We start from the raw sequence: 22,334 nt of genomic DNA on the forward strand, positions 1-22,334 counted from the left end.
AAGAGAGGAGTTGGCCACCTACCTTCCCTTGACCCCCCTCCTCTCCTCTCCTCTTTTTTTTTAAAAAAATTAAGACAGATTCTCACTATATTGCTTTGGTTGGCCTCAAACTTACTATCCTCACGCCTCATCGTATCAAGTACTGGGATAGGAGAAATGTATCATGATGCTCATCTTAGAATCTGTTTTGAGTTAAAGTAAAATGACAACATGTAGTGTCTTAGCCCCATTATAAAACGGAAGGAAGGGGTGAGAATGAAACAAATTATATTTCATGGCCACAGTATAAAGCTCAGGGACCTGGACGGGGACAAAACATCAGAGAGGAACAATGGAAATATTACGGTGGCAACACTACAGCAATTACAAGAAGAGAAATGATTTAGAGGGGTAAAACCTAAAAATTCTACAATTAGGCAAAGGAACAAGAGAGCAGCAATTGAAAACCCTGGCGCTGACAAAACTCTAGAGAGAAAACATTCTGAGATCGAAGGCATTCTGCTACTCAGTGTGGCCACAGGCTTTGTGGCTGGCAGACTTCACACATTATTATACATATTAAGCTAGAGACTCTGGGAAATTTTTGTCCTTTATCTTTTTTTTCCGAGACAGGGTTTTTCTGTGTAGCTTTGGAACCTGTTCTGGAACTAGCTCTTGTAGATCAGGCTGGCCTCGAACTCTCTGCCTCCCAAGTGCTGGGGTTAAACGCATACTCCAGCATTGCCTGGGTGTGGCTTGTCATTTTTAAATCAATGCATATATGTTTATTTATGATGTATGATGTGCGAATCACCATATCCTTAAATGCTTATACTTTTTGTGCTGGGAGACTTCACATTCTTGCTCTGTATGCCATATTTAATAGACTGTTGAGGAAGTGTGGCCATTCATCTATGCTGAAGCATGCCAGAACCCATTACTCTCATACAACTGAGCTTAGTTATCTATTATACAACCCTTCTCTAGTCCACCTTCCTCCTACTCTCCCTAATCTCTGGCAACCATTACTCAATGATCAAGTTCTATGAAACAAATATTTTTAGCTTCCACATAAGAGTAAGAACCATGTGTCTTTGCTTGTAAAACACTTAACATAAAGTTCTCCATCTCTATCCATATTGCTTTAAATCACATAGATTTTCACTTTTTTATGGCCAAATACTATTCCACTGTGTCTATATGTCACGTTTTCTTTGTATATCCATCCATCACTACACACATCATTTCATTTTAAAAATGTAACCTAGGGGCTGGAGAGATGACTCAGTAGTTAAGAGCACCTGCTCTTCCTGCCTAGGATCTTGGTGCTCCCAGCACCTACACAGCAGCTCACAGTGGTCTGCAACTCCAGTTCCAGGGGTGGGCCTCTTCTGCCCTCTTCCTTTGGCATGTGTATGGTGCACATATGTACATGCAGGGAAAACATTTATAAAATAAGAATAAATGTTTTTTAGAACTGAAGACTTTTTGTAATTGTTAGTAATTCACTTCATGGATTTTGGTAATGTATGAAAGTAATAATTTGCAGAATTAATCCCATTTGTAATTACCAACTAAGGAAGACACTTTCAGTTTTACTAATGCAAACATATGTATATTTGCAGGGTTTTTTGAGAAGGGTTTCTCTGTAGCTTTGGAGCCTGTCCTGGAACTAGCTCTTGTAGAACAGGCTGGTCTCGAACTCACAGACATCCACCTGCCTCTGCCTCCCGAGTGCTGGGATTATAGGAGCGTACCACCATTACCCGACTGCAAATATATTTACTATATACATATGTAACAAAATATACAAAATCAAAGAAAATTTAATTTTCAGCAACTTGTTGGCTTTAGTTTTCAAAGTGCATTTATATCTAGACAAGACATATTTGCTAACCAGTCAACCAGAGATATGTCATCTCCCGAAAAGGAGAACATAAGGTACTCATTACTCTTAAATGTTAAACATTCTGCCTCGCTGTCACTCCTGTTTATTCAAGTGCTAACTGTGAGAGTGTTGACAGGAGGGTAAATGGATGGACCCACAAGCTTGATAAGAAGTACACTTAGCACTTAACAACAGACCCCCAAAATGCATGAAGCCGAAGCTGTCAGAATTGAGCTGAGCAACAGACATTTAATAAACATAATAACTGGGGACTTCAATTCCCCGTGTGCATTAATAGGTGGGTATGGTGACTCACGTCCATCATCCCAGCACTAAGGAAGCCGAGGAAGGAAGATTACCATGAATCCAAAGCCATTGTGGACTACACAGTGAGCTCCAGGGCAGCTTCAGAGTAAAACCCTGCCTCAAAGAAATCCCACTTTTAGTAAAAGAGTAACAGGAAATAGAAGATGTGAACAGCAAAGCAAATCAACTAGACTTTATAGGCACACCTAGAGCACTGTACTGAACAAGAGTATGTATCCTTCTCGAGTACATAAGGAACATTGTCTACCATGTACTTTTGGTTGAACATAGAACTAGTCTTAATAAATGAATAAGGATTGAAGTCATGCATGATGGATCAAATTATTTAAAATTATGACTCAATAACAGAGTCAAGTTTAGAAAGTCACAAATTTGTGGAACTCCAAAACATATTTCAAAATGACTAATGAATCAACCAAAATATCACAAAAGAAATTAGAACCCCTTTTAGATTAAAGGAAAAAAATCTGCAACTTACTTAAAAGTCTGGGATGCAGCGAAATCAGAGCTTACAGAGAGATATTCCATGTAGACACGGTTAAAAACGAGGGTCTTACATCAACAACCAAATCAATAATATCTCTATATTTGGGAAATGTGATTAATATTAATTTGTGAATGGAAACAACCCTGTCAAATGCAAAAACAATAGGTTTTAAAATCTACATAGACCCTAAAACAAAGCCTGGTGGCTCATACCTATAATATCAACACTTAGGAGACTGTGAGACTGGAGAATTATTGTGATCTCCTCCAGGTCACCTTGGGCTAAAGAGTGCAAGTTTGCCTTAAAACCCAGAACAAGCAAGCAAATTTTATATGTAAAAAAACCATCCCCCAAGAACCTCCAGAAATAATCGAATCTGGGGAGTAAAAGGTAATTGCACCAAACAATGGCCCCTCTTAGTAGGATACTTGGATCTCTTTCCTCTCGCTCTCTACTTGTAAATAGGGAGTAGTTTATAGCCAAGTTGCTAACAATATGGTCATAAAGATATGGTCTTGTTTCCTTCCACCTTTGCAAGGCTGAGTTAAATGCCTCTTTTGTTAATTTTATAATGAGTGGAAAACAGTATACCCTGTATGTGGTAGCTTTGAACATAGGGGCTGCTTCTAGAAAAGGATATGTAAGCACAATGCCTGAGCTAGGCAATGACTCATGCAGCAAGAACGGGTTCTTGCAGCCTCTTTTTCCGGACATGCCATCATTCATCACATTTCGAGTTTTGCATATTGCTTTTCCCACCATACAGTTTATCATAAGAGTGATTGTTTTCATGTTGCTTTGCAGCCTCCAGGACTAACATGATTCATTTTTCATAGTCTGACTTATGATTTCAGAACCTAGTCCCTCTGCCAGAAAACAGGGGACTGATTTATTGATTTATGTAGAACTGTATGTTAAAAAAAAAAAAGGAAAACAAAACCTAAAAGCTTCCCCTAATGTCGTCTCTGTAGTTTGCTGGGCATTTTTCTTTTTTGTCCTCAATTTTGATGTGTTCTCGGCTTTGACCCAATTACATAGGCTCTATTCTCTTTCTAAAGGAAATGGTTGGAGAAGGATTTTTTTTTTAACTCTTTAGTGAAGCCGCCTCTCTTTTGATTTGTAATTCTCCTTTTGCTACTCCGCACTTGGAGAAAGGTAGTTTCCTCAGTGGTCCTGAACCACATCAGAGTTTCGGTCATTTGTTTTGTTGTCTCACGAAACTTTTGTGCTAGGACCTTTATGCAGGTGTCTACAACCTGCATAAAAACAGTTGGCTCAGGACCAGATTCTGCAGATCTGTGTAAGCTGGCATATATCTTTTCCTGGGCCCAAGGGCAATCATGACGGGCATGTGTTTTGCTTTCAGTACTGTAGAATGCTTGTCTCCGTCCTAAGGTGTGGTTTACAAGCTAGGATACATGAGTGGTGTGTGTGTGTGTGTGGGGGGGGGGTGGTCCTTAAGAGGTCATTTGGTAATATCTGGACACACTGACGTGCAGGGTAGGGAGGAAGACAAGGATGTTGTTAAACATCCCATAATGTCCAGAACAGTCCCTACAACAAAGAATTATCCAGCCTCAAATGTCAGTAGTGCTAGCAAAGAATAAACCCAATTTTCTACTTGCGAAATTAATGTCTCATCTCGCAAACTTCCCTTTCTAAGCAGTCTATCCAATGCATTTTATAAAAATTAAGATGACAAGAAAAAGGAGTATAGTATAGGAATTAACTACCTAATATGTATAGTTTTAAACATAATTAGATTTGTAGAAACAAGACACTCAGATACACTTTTTTTTACCCATCAGTAAATTAGATATTTATAATTGTATATACCTACCTGGGTTATAGTATTTATCTCAACAGTTCTCCAAACTTTTAAAAATCAATGTTAAGTATTAGTAACAAATATCTGTGCCAATAGCACCATTACGGTTTCCTCATCACCAGGAGCAGCCCCATTTATTATATGCTTGGGAATGGCCGATGAAGCATCCTGTGTTTTACATATATGTTTTATTTACCTCTTGTCTTGACTGCGAGGGATGGCCAGTTTGTTTATGCAGAGTCAAAGCTAAGGTTACTCAGTTCTACTAGAGTCACCCAGCTTGTAAGTCGCTCCAGCATCTGCTGTACTCTCCACCCAGTCCTTTGAATCATGGTCACCTGCTGCATTCTGGGAAAGAGCGTCCTTCTAGTCAGCTATAGTTCTTTCGAATATTTTACTATGCCAGCTCTGAGTGAAACAAGCAAAGGCTACGAGACATCAGAAACTGCTCCCTCCCACCAAGAGGGTACTGAGCCACAAGTCTCATGCTAGCTTGTTTGTTTCTTTGCTTGTCTGTTTACCCATTCATTCATTCAATCCGTCAGCAACGCAGTAACTGTAAAGAATTCCCTGGGCTCAGAGACCATCGAGTACTGCGGGTCAGAGCATGTAGCCCGGTTTACCGGTTAATAGGTGAAAAATTGCGTGACAACACAGAGAATTTGCTCTCCCTTAAAGGTCTTAGGAGAAGGAAATGTAATGTTAATGCCTATAAAACATGAGAGAAAGCAGGAAAGAAAGAGACCGGAAGGTAAAGAAAGCAAGGAAAGGAAGTGCAGGGGGAGGAGAAGAGACAGAGTAGTATAAGATTGTGACCAGAGGGACATGGTGTGGTCCCTGACTAGGTTCAACACAGCTGCTGAGGAGAAAATCCTGACCTCTGCCGTTGCTGCCTTTACTCCCAGCATAAGCAAGGGCTTGTCAGGCGGGGCAGTGTTGTTCTCAACTGTAGCTGTCTTCCAGCCATGAAGCCTTTTCTCTCATCCCCTCTCACGCTGTGTGCAGCCCACGCAGAAAACTAGGAAAGTGAATTTTGGGCTGTCTAATCAGCCTTGGCTGCATCGTGACAACGCGGCTCGCTGCTCGTTTCAACTCCCCGCACATGCTGTGGCGGTTGAGAAGGAGGATTCACGAGGAGCAAAGCAAGACCTGCAGATTTACTTATGCTCCCTTGCCAGGGTCCCCTGCCTGGGAACTCCTCAGTCCACATGCTCTGGTTTATAGCTTTATGCAAATGGTGAGGGGGTAGCTGGTTTAATCCCAGGCGGGGATGGTCAATTGGCTTCCCACTGAGTGAATTTTCTATTAAGCAGTCGACAAATTAGAGTTTCTTTCATCCAGGCAGGTGGCAGCAAGGCAGCTCAGAACAATTCCTCTTGACTGCTAAAAACCATCATTTCTGCAAGCATGCTCTATTGCCAGAAAGCCCCAGGGGGCCTCCTGTTAGAGGGTCAGTGGTACTTCTTTCCATGTCAGAAGATCTGCCTTGAAATGCAGCAGGGACAACTGAGCCCGGACAAGCAAGCACTACACCTCTTCCATCAGATGCTACTTGTTCTGGAAAGCATGGGACACACTTGTGCTGTATTGTGATGCCGTGACCAGTCTGAGCTGAATCTATGAACAGGAATCCACATGGTGGAACCCGAAGGCCAGGGAGGTGTTTCAGGTGGGCCACTGAAGACAAACAAGCGTAGAGGAAACATTTCTTCCTTTTGCTGTCCCTGCACTCTGTCTCTCGCTTCCAAAGCTGAGATTTGTTTCGCTTTTAAATAACATACCCTCTAAAGAGTAGCTCAGCCTATTTCTGTAGAGATCGGGAAGAAAGTGTGCTGAAAATGAAAAAGCACTAATTATCTGTGACTAATCTGAGCTCACCCAGAGGCTCCTAAGCATCCCAGAGGACCTGTGTCTCAGGCACCACCTACTTTGTTCTGCCAGAGCTTCTGTTGTCTGTGAGTAGATTTTCAGGCTGCAAGGGTCCTCTTTTTCCTGGAGGAGGCAGTGCAGCTCCAGGTTTGAAAGGCTGCTTGGCGGCAGTGTTCCAAAGCCCTTTCTTCCAGAAGGCAGCGCCAGGATTTCTTTAGAGCACTTTCATTTTCTAGTGGGAACTTCAAGGGATTTTTTTTTTCTTCTCTTCTCCCAGTTTTCCACGAGTAAATGGCCTGTAGTTTCTGGACTTTCCTCCAAAGAGAATCCGTGCTAGGAACATTGGGCGATCGAGCTGCTGTTTCTCCGATGTCAAAGAAAAGCTGCTGAGTTTCCTTTACTCCTTGTTGTGCTTTTTCGAATAGGCCTAGAAGAACAGAAAGAGGCATCTCACCTATTAGAGTAATCTCTCATGCACAGACTATGCACTACTGAAGTCTGGTCCTGGGAATAAAATGAGAACCATGTCAGTCTGAACACCCAGACAGACCCTGGTGGTTTTCTCTATTACATCCTGCTCTAACCTTACGCCCTACTCACACCCAATTAGTACTCCACAGGAGGGTTTCCTCTCTCTTTCTGCATTTCTGAATTTGGCAGTTAAGTGATAGTTCCATTACAGTAAAAGGGAGACAGGCAGGCAGGCAGCCACTAACAAATACACGTGCTAAATAGTATGAAAACCTACAGACTTTGCAAAATGTCTGCTTAAAGGGGCACCATAAGCAGGCAATAAACACAGCAGACAATGAGGACTACTGAGAACTCAAGAACAATGGCAATGGGTTTCTGATCCTACTGCACGTACTGGCTTTGTGGGAGCCTAGGCAGTTTGGATGCTCACCTTACTAGACCTGGATGGAGGTGGGTGGTCCTTGGACTTCCCACAGGGCAGGGAACCCTGATCGCTCTCTTCGAGCTGATGAGGGAGGGGGACTTGATTGGAGGAGGAGGAGGGAAATGGGAAGCGGTGGCGGGGAAGAGACAGAAATCTTTAATAAATAAATAAATTAAAAAAAAGAAAAAGAGGGTTTTTTTGCGGGGGGGGGACTTGTAGAAAAAACCCTTCATCTTTTAACTGGGGCCTAGCAGTAGGAATGACATTAGCAAGTCTCCAGACTAGATTCTGAGAATTCAAAAGTATTCCCATGTTCATTCCATTTCAAGCCGCTCATCAGCACTGTGAGCGCAGTCAGACAGGAATTAGATCTGCAATTCATTCTTATGTGACTTCCAACTTCACAGGGTGGAGGACTGTGGGATGTGTTGTCATTTCCCATCAGTGGAAGGGAATTTTAAGACTGGTTATGAAGTACATCTATTTTAAGTCCCCATGCAATAGGGGATAATAATCCTTTCTAACCAATAATGATGTGTCATGACAGATGTATTTCAAAAGAAATGTACCATATCCATTTCTCCCCATATTTAGTGTTTATTTGCTTCCTGTGTCTAGTACTGGCTCTTAAACACAGGACTTTGCACATGCTAATGCTCTACCACTGGGCTGCAGACCCTGATGTTTAAATTAAAAAGAGCTATACTCGGGCCAGGGAGATGGCTCAGTGGATAAAGGTGCTTGCCACCAAGCCTGCCAGCTTGAGTTCAGTCCCCAGGACCTACACGGTAGGAGAGAACAGAGTTCCCTAAAGCTGCTTTTCAGCTGCCACATGTGAGCTGCGGTCTAGTCACATGCATATGTACAAATAAATGTAAAAACATCATAATTCAGTACAACATTTACTCACATGCAAGCAGCAAAGCATCACACACACACACACACACACACTGACACAAAACATCCAGGATTATGGAAATTAGGTGAATGTCTTAAAATCAGAAGTACTATGTAGAAAACAATAGCGCGCAGGGGTGGGAGGGAGATTTACTTCAAAATGCCCTAAATCGCCATTCTAAAAGTGAATTCTGCTGTAAAGCTTTCCAGCAGCAGCAGCAGCAGCAACAGCAGCAGCAGCAGCAGCAGCAGCAAAGACAGGTATCTTCGATTCCCCGCAGCATCATATACAAAGCTTGCTGCTTATTACCTGTCAGGAAGCAGAGAGCCTGGAAGTCATTTTGTGCCAAATCCAATCCAATAATGAGCCAATTATAGGCCTGCTTCCACTGCCAGGAGCACGCCACTCCACCAGCCCAGCTGGATTCAGAGCCCCTGGTGGGCAGGAAGAGGAGCTCATGGCCCAAATGAGTCCAAATTGTGACAATGCTCTAGAGCAGTGGTCCTCAACTTTCCCAAGGCTTCGACCCTTTACTACAGTTCCTCATGTGGTGGGGACCCCCAGCCAGAAAATTATTTCTATTGCTACTTCATAACTGTAATTTTGAATGATAATATAATTATCTGTGTTTTCTGATGGTCTTAGTGACCCCGTGAAAGTGCAATTTGACCACCTCCAAATGGGGGGGTCATGATTCACAGGATGAGAACCTCTGACCAATGGGAATGGCAAATGCAACTACAGCACACTGCTTCTGGAAGCCCTTAATACAGCCTGCGGCTGTCATCTCTTTAGCTGAAGCTACACTCAGTTTTCTCTCCTGGGGAACACTCTTTCTCACTAGGCAGTCAAATTCCGACCTATCAAGCGGTAGTCACCAGGGCTTCACCTCTTGAACCACAGGTCAGCTTTGCATAATCTGTTGCAATTCTGCAGCCTTCACCACGGTATGTTCTAAGGCCACAGAGCTCACAGCGCAGCCATGCTACGACAACCCTTCTGCACACATAGGCGGTAAAATGCCAAGAAACTTGAGTTACATGAAATATAAAGCTGTCTCCATTAAAAATCCAAACAGCGCTGTGAATTTTGGCAGACACTTCCAACCTGCCGAGATCATTGCAGGGTTAGATTCTAGAATCCAATGGTGTAGTTATTCTTCCTGGCTGACTTTGCATGGCTGGGCTGCCAATTCAAGAAGCAAGCCCTTTCCTATTTTTAACTGAGATCTTGAGGAGACTGGGGACCATAGCAGCACCAAGGACAGAATTCTTGGTAGTGGTCTTGGGGTATGAAGAAAACTCTGAGATGAGAACGATGATTTTCAATTAAAAACTATTTTTTTTTTACTTAGCACACAAAATCATGGGTTTCCATACATATTCAATATTGTGCTTAGATCACATTTTCTCCTTACTCCCTTCCCACAGATGCCCTCTGCTCATACATAAGTCTCCTTCCTTTCCCCAAACAGTCCCTTAACATTTAATGTTAAAATCATCTGGAGGGATTGCCGAGTCTCAGACTTCCAGGCTACCCACCCCCCATTCCTGATTCAGTAGGTCTGGAATGGGTCCCAGAAAGTGTTTTTGCGACAAGTTTTCATGGTGGCCACTGTTACTGCTACTGGTGGTTTGGGGATTCCACTTTGAGAGCCACTGATATGCAGCATGCCTGGCCCTTCACCCACTTCACTTTTATAGCCAAGATTCAAATACATAGTAAGAGACGTAGTCAGACTTCTTCACTGAAATTCAGTAAAGCAGGGATCACAAATTCTTGTTATAGTATTTCTAGTGAGTGACCAGGCACTAAGGACCTGTGAGACTCAAATTATAAAAAAAATGTGTGTAAGGATGGCATTGTATAAATGAGAAAACAGGGACAGAGCAGGAACACGTTTTCTCCCAACATGGCACATCTAGACAGTGGGGCAGCCGGGATCCAGGCTGTGCAACACTCAGTCATACCCTAAGCAGGTTTTCCATGTGCCAGATAGGACAGTCCCCATTTTTTTTTCAGATTTCACCTTTTCTCCCCATGTGGTTTAATAGACTTTGTATATCCCAAGAGACAATCCTCATGTAAATAATAAGGACTTCTACCAATGTTATAGATTTATCTGCCAGCCACTTAGACTCATAGATACAATCTTAATTTCTACAAACAGTGTTCTAGATCAGAGGTGGGCAAGCCAGGGCTCAGTGTGCCACTGACTCTTCTTTCTAAAATTCTCAAGAGTGTTCTAGATTGATATATAAGAAACAACACAGACAAATCCCTGGATAAAATGACAGAGAAGACGAGAAATCAGTTTTACAAACCTCTGTGAAAATAATTCTTTAATTTTGCAGGTGTGGTGTTTGTATGGGTGTGTGCGAATACCTTCGACCCGGAGCTCATTCATGAAGCTAGGCTGTCTGGACAATGAGCTGGAAGGGTCTACCTGCTCTCTCCTTCCCTCAATGCTGGGGTTACACCTATGCCAGTCTTTTACGAGGGCACTGGGCATCTTGGGCCCTCAGACTTGTGAAGCAGACACCATGATGACTAAGTCATCTCCCTGCCCTATGTGAAAATGTGTCTAATGAAGGCTTTGTTGAGTTCCAGGTATACAATAATACAAAGGAGTTGGGTGTGATAATCTTTGTTCAAACATTCTTTTATGAATGTCCAACTAGTGGAAGTAAAACATAAAAGAGGTTCTAAATTTGAACACTTTTCATGTCCAAGAGCAGACAGAACCAAAGGATCTCAGCTACTTGGACAAATGATAACCAGCTTTATAGTTTATTTAAAAATATTATGACTTAAGAACTGAAGCTGATTTCTGAGCAATTGAGTTGTCCAGGCTTGGGCTCTGGGCAAGAATCACTTATTTTTATTCTAATTATTTTCACATCAGAGCAAAATGCTAGATACAGCCAGAGCCTTTATCTGTGGTACTGACTGCACATTAGAACCATGGGGATCTGCCTGGTTACCAACCACCTCTTTAAGGAAAAGTAGACTTGGTCATCAAAAGGTGATTTTGATGCTTGTCTGAGAAAAACTGAGTTAGAAGTTGTTTATCACATTCTCTCCTGACAAACAGACTGAGATCATTCTGGATTTGGAAAGTGCTTCTTTGGCTAAATACTAAGGCTGTTGGGATGAAAGTCTCCAAATGTGAAAAACAACCACACTTTCCTGGTATAGATGTAAACTTTGTATACAGTGACTCATTGGTGAGCCTGGCTTATTCTTGGGATAAGACACAGAGGAAGATATTGAGGCATCCAGATTGACATAGGAGTCCAAACAATAGCCAGATTGTGCTGAAAGGGAGCTGAAGTCATCCGAGTTCCACAGCATGCTGTGCTTCATCCGCATTCTGTCACATGTCCATCCATGTATCCATCCACACAGTCTCATAGGTCAGAAGACCACCAGTGCCATTTCTTCCAACCAAAGCCCAAGACCAGACCTATGCTGAGGTCTGCTCTATACTCTCTGCTTTCCAGATCATGTCCCTTACTCTGGAGAATCACTTGAGTCTCACCACAAATCTGGCAACCTTTAAGCCTTATCAAAACTTATTTCCCTCTAACAAAGGTTAGTCAGTTGGGTTGGCTTGCTTTTATAAGGTTAAACTTTTCAGTTCTCAGAATTGTGGCTCTGTAAAATTTGACTGTGTCTTTCTTCCATCCCTTCAAAAAGTGCCCAAAGCCGTTAGATTCTATCCTGCAACTAGGATTATATTTCTGACCTTCAGGTGTAACATTAGCTTTTCATGATTCTTATCAAGAATTACCTATTCAGTGACCGAATATAACAACTGAACTTAGTTAAGCCAACGATATTAGCTATTGCTGCGCAACAAGGAGCTCCCAACATAGCAACTTCTGAGAACGATGCTTATTACCTCATTCAGAAGGGGCTAAGGGAAGTGATTCCAGTCTTGGCTCCTCCTCAAATGCTATAGTCAAGATATCAGCTGGAACAAAGTCTTGACAGAACCAGATGGTCCGGTTTCAGGGTGGCTCAATCACATTGCTGGCTAGCTGGCAATGATTGTTTATCAGTAGGTTATGGTGCCTTCGTTGGGGGACCTCACCCATTGGGCTACTTTCCTGCCATGGCAGCTTGCTTGCCGCAGAGCACGTGATCCAAGCATGGGAAGTCTGTTGTGGTCTAGTGCTGCAAGTCACACTCTGCCACTTTTATAATGCATAATTGATTTTCACAAGTCAGTCCTGTTTTGTGTTGAAGGGAACTTCATAGGGGTGTGAACTCCAAGAGCAAGGATCACTGGGGGCTATTTGGGGGCGTGTTTCCTTTTAGAGGTGACAAAACTGAGTTCCAGAGAAGTTTTCCCAAAGCCATATAGATGTTTGTCGTATCTTAGATACACACAGTAACGTCTTTGCTGTATTTTTATCTCTATATAATCCTTTATCACTGCCAACTTCACCAAGGACTATTTGTTCCCCTTCCTCCTCCTCTTTATCCTCCCCTTGTCCCCTTTCCTCATCCTTATCCCCACTCTCTTCTCCTTTCTCCTCCCCTCCTCCTCCCTCCTTCTACTCCTCCTCCATTCTCCTTCTGGCTCCTGTTTCTTCTTCCTCTTCATTTTCCTCCCTTCTCCTTCCCCACTCCTCCTCTTTCTCCTTTCGTGATAGGGTATCTCTCTATAGTCCTGAGTTTTATGTTGAAACTATGACCAGCTATGACGACCAGGTCAGTCTCTAACTGTGCTGATCCTTTTGTCTCTTCTTCTGCCTCTGAAGTCCCAGGATTATAGGCATGAATCATCACGTCTGGCTTACTACTTCATATATGTATTTCAAACACTAAATTCTGTTTATCTTTATGAAGATGGGAAAGATTTTTTTTTTTTTGTTTTCGAGACAGAATTTCTCTGTAGCTCTGGAGCCTATTCTGGAACTCACTCTTGTAGACCAGGCTGGCCTCGAACTCACAGAGATCTGCCTACCTCTGCCTCCCGAGTGCTGGAATTAAAGGCATGTGCCACCACTGTCCAGTGGGAAAGATTATTTTTAAGCATGAAGCTGCTGTCCCTGATGCTTCTAGCAGATGACAGCAGTATAAACCATATCCAAACAAAGTGCAGACTCTGAACAGTAGGGGATATGATTTCATCACTCATATGAATCTTTAGGGAGCAGGAGAGAGAGGGGGGAGAAAGAGAGGGAGAAAGAGAAGAGAGAGAAGAGAGCACGTTTGCGGGACAGCTGAGTCATCTTGACGGCTGTCAAGCCCTCGTTACCTCCCTTCAATTCTCCTCTCAGTACATTTAGATCTCTCCCGACCATCAGCACCACTAAAGGCAGGAAAATAAGATGACACAGATTGAAAGCCTTGCTTGGAAGACAGAGGAAGGATGTGCTGATTTATAAGCTTTGTGTGGGTCTTTGAGAAGATTGGCACAGTTCGCACTAGGTGGGAGGCCGTCTGCTAAACGCTTTAATGCGTTATCCTCACGACTGTCATATGAGCTTGACACTATTATTTTTCTATCATTAAAAAAATTGGAGCTCACAAGGTTAGGTAACTTGTCCAAGGTGCACAGGTAGAAGGCAGGAGAGCTGGGATGTGAAGGCTTGGCATGGTCTCCATAACAGATACGCAGAAAACACGACCAAATCTATAGTCAGGAGCTCATTTGGTACTCAGCTGGGAGGCAGTTTGGGCTAAGGATGTTGAAGCAGTTTCTCTGATGCACTGATTACAGGCACTAATCAAAGCTTCATTTCAGAGTTTCTTAAAGAGGCTTCAGAAACCCTGTTCAAATGTTGGAATAAGAAAAAAAATGGGACTAGTAAACATTGTGAGCCCAGGTACAAGTGATCATTAAACTCTGTTACAAGGCAGAGCAGGTAAATCTAATTTCCCAGAAGGGACTCTTAATCTCATTAAGTTTATCAGAAAATCTTTCAGGTTTTACTGGCAGTGCTTCCCAGAAGAAAGCTTTTATTACACCAGAGACCAAACGTTCTGTTCTGGCTCAAGTTTGGAAGCATTTTCTTTCACCAGAAACAGCTCTCTCTAGATCTGGGTTTCTCTTCTTCCATCCTGTTAACTCTGGGGCCAGAGAACTCTGCTCAAAGACACTTGCTTATGCCACAGACACTTCTTCCTACTGTTTGTAATCACTAAATATGTCTTCACACATTGTCACGTGTCTGTGGTACCAAGCCCTGTTGAGAATCACTTCTCGAGTCCCCTTTGGTTTCCAAGGATGGTCCATGGAACAACAGCTATGTATGTCCCCTAGGAAGGTGGGGGACACACACAAACTCAAGCTCCACCCTCAGACTCTACAAAGTCTAAACCCTCAGTTTAATAAGATCCCTAGGGCATCTGGACATTGAAGTGCGAGGAGCCCTTTTAGACCTGTGGTTGTCAACCTTGGCTTCACATCAGAGTACCTGGGAAACTGTAAAAACTACTGATTGCACCCCTAGAGATGCTGATGTAATTGCTCAAGGGCAATCTGGGCTTTGGGATTGCAAATAAATCTCCAGGTGATTCTCCTGCACAGCTCTTTGATATCCTGTTTTGAGTTTAAAAATGAGCACAGTTTAGGAGTGATTTACAACAGCCTGTAAGACCCTTTAAGATATGATTCTTTTCCTTTCCATAAGCATCTTTTTCTGACCCTTTAACTAATAAAATTATGTACTTAAAATATTTTGGTGAAGTCGGGCATAGTGGCACATGCTTTAATCCCAACAGCCAGACAGTAGAGGCAGGTGGATCTCTGAGAGATTTTTTCCATTTCTTGTTCATCATATCACTGTATCTCTTATATCTCCTCAAGTGGTTGTACCAGTTTGCTTAATATTGGATTGACTTCTTAATGTTTTTCAAAGGCCTAAAAGCAAACAATTATTTTATACTATTGTATATTAAAACCCAGCCACTGTAATTTGGAGATTATACATAAATTAAGAAAAGTCTTATCAAGAGGGAGGGGTGTAAGTTAATGGCAGTTGATGTGTTTATCTGGTGCATGGCCCTGTGTTCAACCTTTAACCTCAAGAAAACAAAAAGTGTCATGAGAATAAACAAGTAGAAGGCCCCATCAAACCATTAACTCGGTATTTGTTTATTTGTACTGTTTTAAGAACACAGCTAAACTATGAGAAGGCAAGAAACTTATTCATTAAATATATTAGTATTCATTAGAACAAGTACAAGAATATTGAAGTAAAAAATTTTAAAGTTCGATGTATGTGAGTGTGTGTGTGTGTGCGTGCGTGTGCGTGCATGTGTGCATGTGCAAGCATACCTGCAGAAGCCAGAAGAGAGCACTGGATTCCTCTGGAACTGCAGTTAATAGGCAGTTGAGGGCTTTCTGATATGGGTGCTGAGAACCCAACTCAGGTCCTCACAACCGAACCTATGTCCCCTGGAAGGGCAGCAAACACTCTTAACCATGAAGCCATCTCTCCAGGCCTGTTAGTCAAAGTCTTGATACACTGCAGATATGTTTCTTTATTATTCATACAAACATATGCATTTCTTTGTGCCTGTTGTTCCATGACTGCACTGATGAACGTACAACAGCCTGTATAATCTGTACTGGTTACTTATTCCCATTTTATGAAAAATAATTTAGTGTAGGGAAAAGGATTCTTAGCTGTTAACTAGCTACAACTCAACCAGTTTTGATTTAAATTTTCTAATTTTCAAAAAATGAGTCATTCCCCCAGTCCCATTGCCTTCAAGCCCTACTTTTTATTTGAATGCTGAGACTTTGAACAGCTCGTTATGCACATTGTCACTGTACAGTCCCTCAGTTTTAAGGTGATTTCTAGGACAACATGGTTTTCAACTGTGCACTATTAAATAAATGCAGGGAGTCCTGTATTTTTGAAAAGTATTTTCCATTGGTTATATGTCAGGACATTGGCAATCCATTTGGCTTTTTCTCGAGTCTACAGCTGCCACAGACCATTGCTTGGCAGCTGTAAGAACATTCTGGGTACTTTTGATATAAACACCTTTGTCTCTAGGCCTAGGATGTTAAGACATACATAGGATACAAGGCTTTCTTCATCATTTGGAAAAAAAATCTTTCTTGAGACTGCAGCCCCCTCAACTTACCACTTTGTCCCCCACTAGAGGTCACTGAGCTCTGCTTTGGTGGAGAAGGTTTTTGTCACATACTTTAGTAAAATACTTCTAAAATTTGACTTAGGATTTTGTTTCAGATTTTATTTTCTTTCTTTCTTTTTTTATTGAAAATTTCCACCTCCTCCCCTCCTCTCCTCCCACTCTCCCTCCCTCTCCAGTCCAAGGAGCAGTCAGGATTCCCTACCCTATTGAAGTCCAAGGTCCTCCCTGCTACCCCCAGGTCCAGGAAGGTGAGCATCCAAACAGACTAGGCTCCCACAAAGCCCATCCATGCAGTAGAATCAAAACCCAGCACCATTGTCCTTGGCTTCTCCATCAGCCTCCACAGTCAGCCACATTCATTGAGTCCGGTTTGATCCCATGCTCCATCAGTTCCAGTCCAACTGGCCTTGGTGATCTCCCATCAGATCAGTCCCGCCGTCTCAGTGGGTGGATGCATCCCTCGCGGTCCTGACTTCCTTGCTCTTGTTCTCCCTCCTTCAGCTCTTCATTTGGACCTTGGGAGCTCAGTCTCGTGCTCCAATGTGGGTCTCTGTCTCTATCTCCGTCCATCGCCAGATGAGGTTCTATGGTGATATGCAAGATATTCATCAGTGTGGTTATAGGATAAGGCCAGTTCAGGCACCCTCTCCTTTGCTGCCCAAGGAACAAGCTGGGGACATCTCCTTGGACACCTGGGAACTCCTCCAGATTCAAGTCTCTTGCCAATCCTAAAATGGCTCCCTTAATTAAGATATTTAATTCCCTGCTCCCACATCCACCCCTCCTCCATCCCAACCATCCGATTCCCTCAGGCTCTCCCCATCCTTCCCTTCTCCCTTCTCTCTCCCCATCTCCCCTTATCCCCACCTACCCCCACCCCCATGCTCCCAACCCCTGTCCGGCAATCTTGTCTACTTCCAATATCCAGGAGGATAACTATATGTTATTCTTTGGGTTCACCTTCTTATTTAGCTTCTCTAGGATCACGAATTCGTTGTTTCAGATTTTAAAAGATTACGGGGCTTCGGGTTGCCTGGACAGAGTTCTAAGTGGCACATGCCTTCTTCTCTCATTGTGGGTCTATGATGTTTCTTCCGTGCTGTTGCTATAAGCTTGCACTACCAACCTCACGGCGTGATCATGATGCCTCCGTAGGACAATGTGTGCGAGTGCCTTGCAGACTTTAGAAGACTCCACAGATGCCAGGACCTTGCTTTACTCTGCTAACCTCTAGTGAACTCGAGGGCTTGAACCGGTGTGCTCCGAGGGTAGTTGGCCATTGCAAATGAAACTGGAGCACAAGGCCCTGCCTTTCTCTGAGTGTCACTACTCCTGAGTGTCATCGTGTTTATGGCTGTATGATTTGGCACCCCATAGGAGGCAGTAATTGCTGCAGCACCCGCCGAGTGTGCGGCTAAAGCGGCTAAAGGAACAAACGCAGACAAGTGTTGAGTGGACTCCATTTCTCCTATGATGTGTGTGGGACCACAGTGACTATGAGTAAGACCGCTATAAATGGGTCATGGGGAGGCATAAACATCACATGATCCTCAGCCTGGACTTAGAGTGGCACAGGGGAGGTCTTTGGTATATTTCTTATACTAGCCAAAATGGGCCCTGGCCAAAGGGAAATTGGAGGATGGGTGTCTGGCTTCTCAAATTTAGGGGAGAGAAGTGTTGGGTAGCTAGCTGTCAAGTGACTTTTCATCGGGGTATTTCACCTTCCTGTCCTGAGGCTAGGGCACAGCAGAGTCACTGACGACTGTTTTCTAGGTGGTGAAGCATCATGGCCCTGGTGATTGCCCAACACACTTGTATTCCAACACCCTGACAAACAAGTGTGCTTTACAGCAAGGGCAGTTTTAGCTCTGGCTAGCTTCCCACTGATTCCATTTCTAAATTAGAGCCCTGACTCAGAGAACAGAGTGCTGGGCTCTGGATTCCTGGCTTTTTGTATTCTGGTATCAGCCAGGGATTCTCAGCACACAGTGAGTCCCATGAGACCAGCGAGACAGACTCCACTCCTCTGGGGCTTTGAAGTCCAGGGGAGATTATATTTGACTTCATCCGTGAGCAGAGTTCTGTGCCCGGGCTCACTTAAATTCTATGGGAAAGGGAACAGGGTGGGCTACCGGGTGATTTCTAAGGCAATTGGGGTGTTTCCACCGTCCTATTACTTCCTGCCTGGCTCCTATACGAACAACCAGGCTCAATCTGTAGATAGAGGGGAGTAACTGGAGTGCCTAGCACATAATAGGTAACAAAAACCGGTAGCATCACCATCAGCTCTTTGTCTTTTTCCATTGAAATACAGGCTTATGGCACAGACCCAGAATCCCCCTCTTTAACCAGGGTTTTGCAGACTGCTTTGGCTCTTAGGCACAGTGACTGAGGAGAAGGATTCTACTTCCTTTAAGGCTAGGGCCATCTAAATAATATTTCTCAGGAAAGCCATGATTCCACGTAGCTGGGAAGATGCCGAGTGTTCACAGTCGGCATCAAGCCTGTCATATAAATGGTACCGACTCTGGGCTGTAGACAGTGCTTCACTGTCTGGACATTTCTCAGAGAGAAATCACACTTTACAGAATATGCCTCAGTGACAATTTGATATGGATCACCACCCCTTTTATGCTGTTCAGAGCTTAAAGTCCAAGGAATGTCTTAGCTTCAAGGTCAGCTTGTTATGGACTCTCACTTAGCCAGAAAGGCTGGCCATATGTCACCCAACACAGCGCTCACTGCAATAAATTGAATATAGCACACTCTAGTCATGATGGGACTCCATCTGGGGTCTAGAGAAGAACTGACAGCACAGCGGGGACATAGCACATCAAATCATCAGTCTTGGTTTATTAAATCTACGACCCCTTGCTCATTCCTGCCATCTCACATTGGAGACTGTGAGGCTATCTGTAACTCCAACTCAATTATCATTTCTCCAGTGGTCCCTATTCATCAGTCCCGAGGCTTCTGTGTCAGGTGCAGTTGAGAGGCCAGCGGATGGGAATGGAAATGGATAGGGCATGTGCAAATCCTTCAGAAAGTTCTAGCCCATGGCAGGAGAGTTCTAGTGGGAAATGCAAGGGGATGAAGATGAGGCATAGCAGCAGACTTACCCTATTCAGGGGCCACCCGGAGCAGAATGGAGAGGTGGGGTGACAATCTCAATGTGTTAGCAAGGGACAAGAAGTTTGATGGCCTTGCCATGTTGCAGAAGCAGTGCATGTGTGATTTGGTGAGCTCAGAGGGCTGAAGTATAAGAGAGGATGGTTACAGACAGGACCGGCATGGTGCCCAGTGTGGGGACGTGAGGCAGCCAGTCAGTGATCTCCATCTCATCTAGAAACCCAGGACAGGGACAAATGTGGCATCTTACTTACTCTTGGTGACTTTTGAAAACTGTTAGAAAAAAAAAACCCTTAACTATATAACAGTGCAATGGATAAATAACATGTACTGTTAATATACAAGGCAATTCTATCCAGCCTAGAATTTCTGCACTACAGGTCATGGATGAACTGGGCAGCATTATACAAAGTGAAACATACTACTCACAGAAAGGCATACAGTATCTGATTTCATTTATATGATATCCCTAACTAGTCAAACCCATAAAAGCCAAGATTCTTGCTAGGGGCAGGTGGCAGGAAGAAATAAAGGGTTATACACCAGTGGATATAAAATTTCAGTTAAACAAGATGAATTATCTGTAGGGATCTACTATACATTTTACCCAAGCCAACAATAACATATTTTACACTTAAATGTTTGTTGAAAGTAGATCTCATGTTGTGGTCTTACTACAATTCAAAAATCAAATTCTCTAAAAATTCAAGAGGTCATTTCAGTTTACAACCATAATGGCCTCCTGCTTTTCCCTCTAGTTCAAAGAGCCATCCAAATCATCCTTGTTAGTAGACTGGAAAAAGCCTCAGAGTCCGGACACCTAAGTTAAAATCCGGGTTTTTTTTTTCCATTTAGAAGAGGTGAGGCTTTGAGCAAGATCCCTTTGCTTTTGGAAGCTCTCTGCATTTCATCTCAGCAAGGAGAGCAGTACAGCCTACATCCCGGCCATGTTACAAATGTTCAGAGCCACGTAGGGCTCTGTGAGCTCTACAGATGCATACTGTGAAGCAAAGCTTTCCAAAAGATGTCAGCTGTTCACTTCTCCTCAGGGCTCACGGGCCATATCTGGGCTCTGCGACTCCCACTAGCTATGAGAGAGATGGAGAAATAGAGCATTTGGCTTGCCAGCGTTTGAAGTGGAGAAGAAAGCAAGGGCTGCGGAGAGAACCCAAGTCTTAGTTTTTGCCCCAGCAGTCATGTCACCTTTGCCTGCAGATTGTTTTTTTTAAAATCCTGCCATTGGTAATAAAAAAGCCTTTTATTCTACTTAGAAACAATCTGCCCATTCACATGAGTAAGGCACACAAAGAATGGCACTAAAGACTAATGGGAAACAAATGTGTCAATAATGTGTGAGACTTGCTGAGGAAGAACTCTGGAAAGAAACGGCACCGTGTTATTAGCTATCGCTGCATAATGAATGGCTTCCAAATCCAATGATGAAAACAAAAGATGTTTTCATTCTGGCTCATGTGTTTTGTGTTTAGCTGATCTTGGCTGTTACTCACGTAGGAGTCTTCAAGTCTTTTAGCTCTTTGCTACAGGTTTCTCATTCTTTAGGGGGTCAAAAGGCTTGCCTGGGCTTACTCATGTTATGGCATTAACAGAGGAACAAACAAACAAGCGAAATCATGTAATACATGTAAAGACACTTCCGTTTCATTTCCTTGGCCAAAGAAAATCACACGTTCAAACCCAGGCATTAGGGCTTCCACCCTACCTACAACTGTAGGAAACTATAGTCACATGGCAGTGGAAATGCATAGAGAAAGGGCTGAATTAGACTCACGAATGGAAATTTCTACCAGGCTAGGTTTTGCCAAGTCATAGTTTTAAATTCTGCATGCATTTTTAATTCTTTCAAGGAGCACCATCCTAATTTCGTCCACAGTTACTTAAATCGCTAGAACCAAAGTTGATGGCTATACTATACTTTTTCCGCAGTTCACATTGCATACTTAGAATTGAGAGATGCATTTGTAAGTCAAAATGAGGTCTTATACCTCATTTAACTTGTGCTAATCATTTTGGTATATAAGGTGTTCCTAAAAATATCACATGAAAACTAAATTAGTGAACTTGGCCAGTGTATTAAGTGAACTAAGCTAGACAGAGAAAGAAGGCTGCTATATGACCTCACTTGTATGTGAAATCTAAATATTGAGTTTGCACAAACAGAGAAAATATAATGGTGGTTTCTATGGCGCTGAAGACATGTGAAAATGTTGAGAAGGCACAAAATGTCAGCTACACGCAGGAATGTTGTCCCGTATGGTGACTTCTGTTCATAAGGTAGTACATATTTGGAAATTGTTGAGAGTAGACTGTCAGTGTTCTAACCATAAAAAATGTGTGAGTTGTTATAGATGCTAATTAGCTTGATTTAATCACTTCATGGTGTATGCATATATCAAAACATCACATCACATTGTAAATATACAGTTTCTGTTTGTTAGTCATATCTTAATAAAATCAAGGAGGGAAAGAACCTAATGATATGTTTGCCTTTTCTTTTGCAGGGTTGATGTGAAGAACTAAGGAGAAAAAAATGGATTAAAATAAATGCACTCCTTAAAAATTTTATATATTTGTATGACGATTATGAACCTCCTGAATTCCCAAGACTCTAGAAAAAAATATCCTGTTTGTACATTTATATTTCTTCCTTCTAGTTGGCTGCATTTCTCACTTTAGCTACATTTTTGGCACCTTGCAGAGCAAATCAGCGCATGAATTCAGCAGCTGGGGAGCATGGTTTTGAGGAGAGATGTGCTTGTGTGCAGGGCTATGGCAATGTGCCTGCAGTGATCTGGATGTTAAGTTCTTGAAGTTGCTTCTCAGAGTCCCTTGGTCAATATTTGAGAGGTCTTTTAGTTCTTCACCTTTTAAATTACCTCAATTAACTTT

At 42.8% G+C, this 22,334-nt stretch overlaps 1 protein-coding gene across 1 annotated transcript in view; it reads left to right on the top strand.

The window, feature by feature from the left end:
• Smpx (small muscle protein X-linked) overlaps window positions 1-22,010 on the top strand; it is a 45,953-nt gene extending 23,943 nt beyond the window's left edge. Inside the window, exon 5 of the mRNA XM_075957133.1 lies at window positions 21,947-22,010. The gene's annotated coding sequence lies outside the window, so the exon portion shown is untranslated. The remainder of the gene's footprint in view (window positions 1-21,946) is intronic.
• Window positions 22,011-22,334: the final 324 nt, after the last annotated feature.

Source organism: Microtus pennsylvanicus, chromosome X (genome assembly GCF_037038515.1).
Source record: "Microtus pennsylvanicus isolate mMicPen1 chromosome X, mMicPen1.hap1, whole genome shotgun sequence".
NCBI lineage: Eukaryota > Metazoa > Chordata > Mammalia > Rodentia > Cricetidae > Microtus > Microtus pennsylvanicus.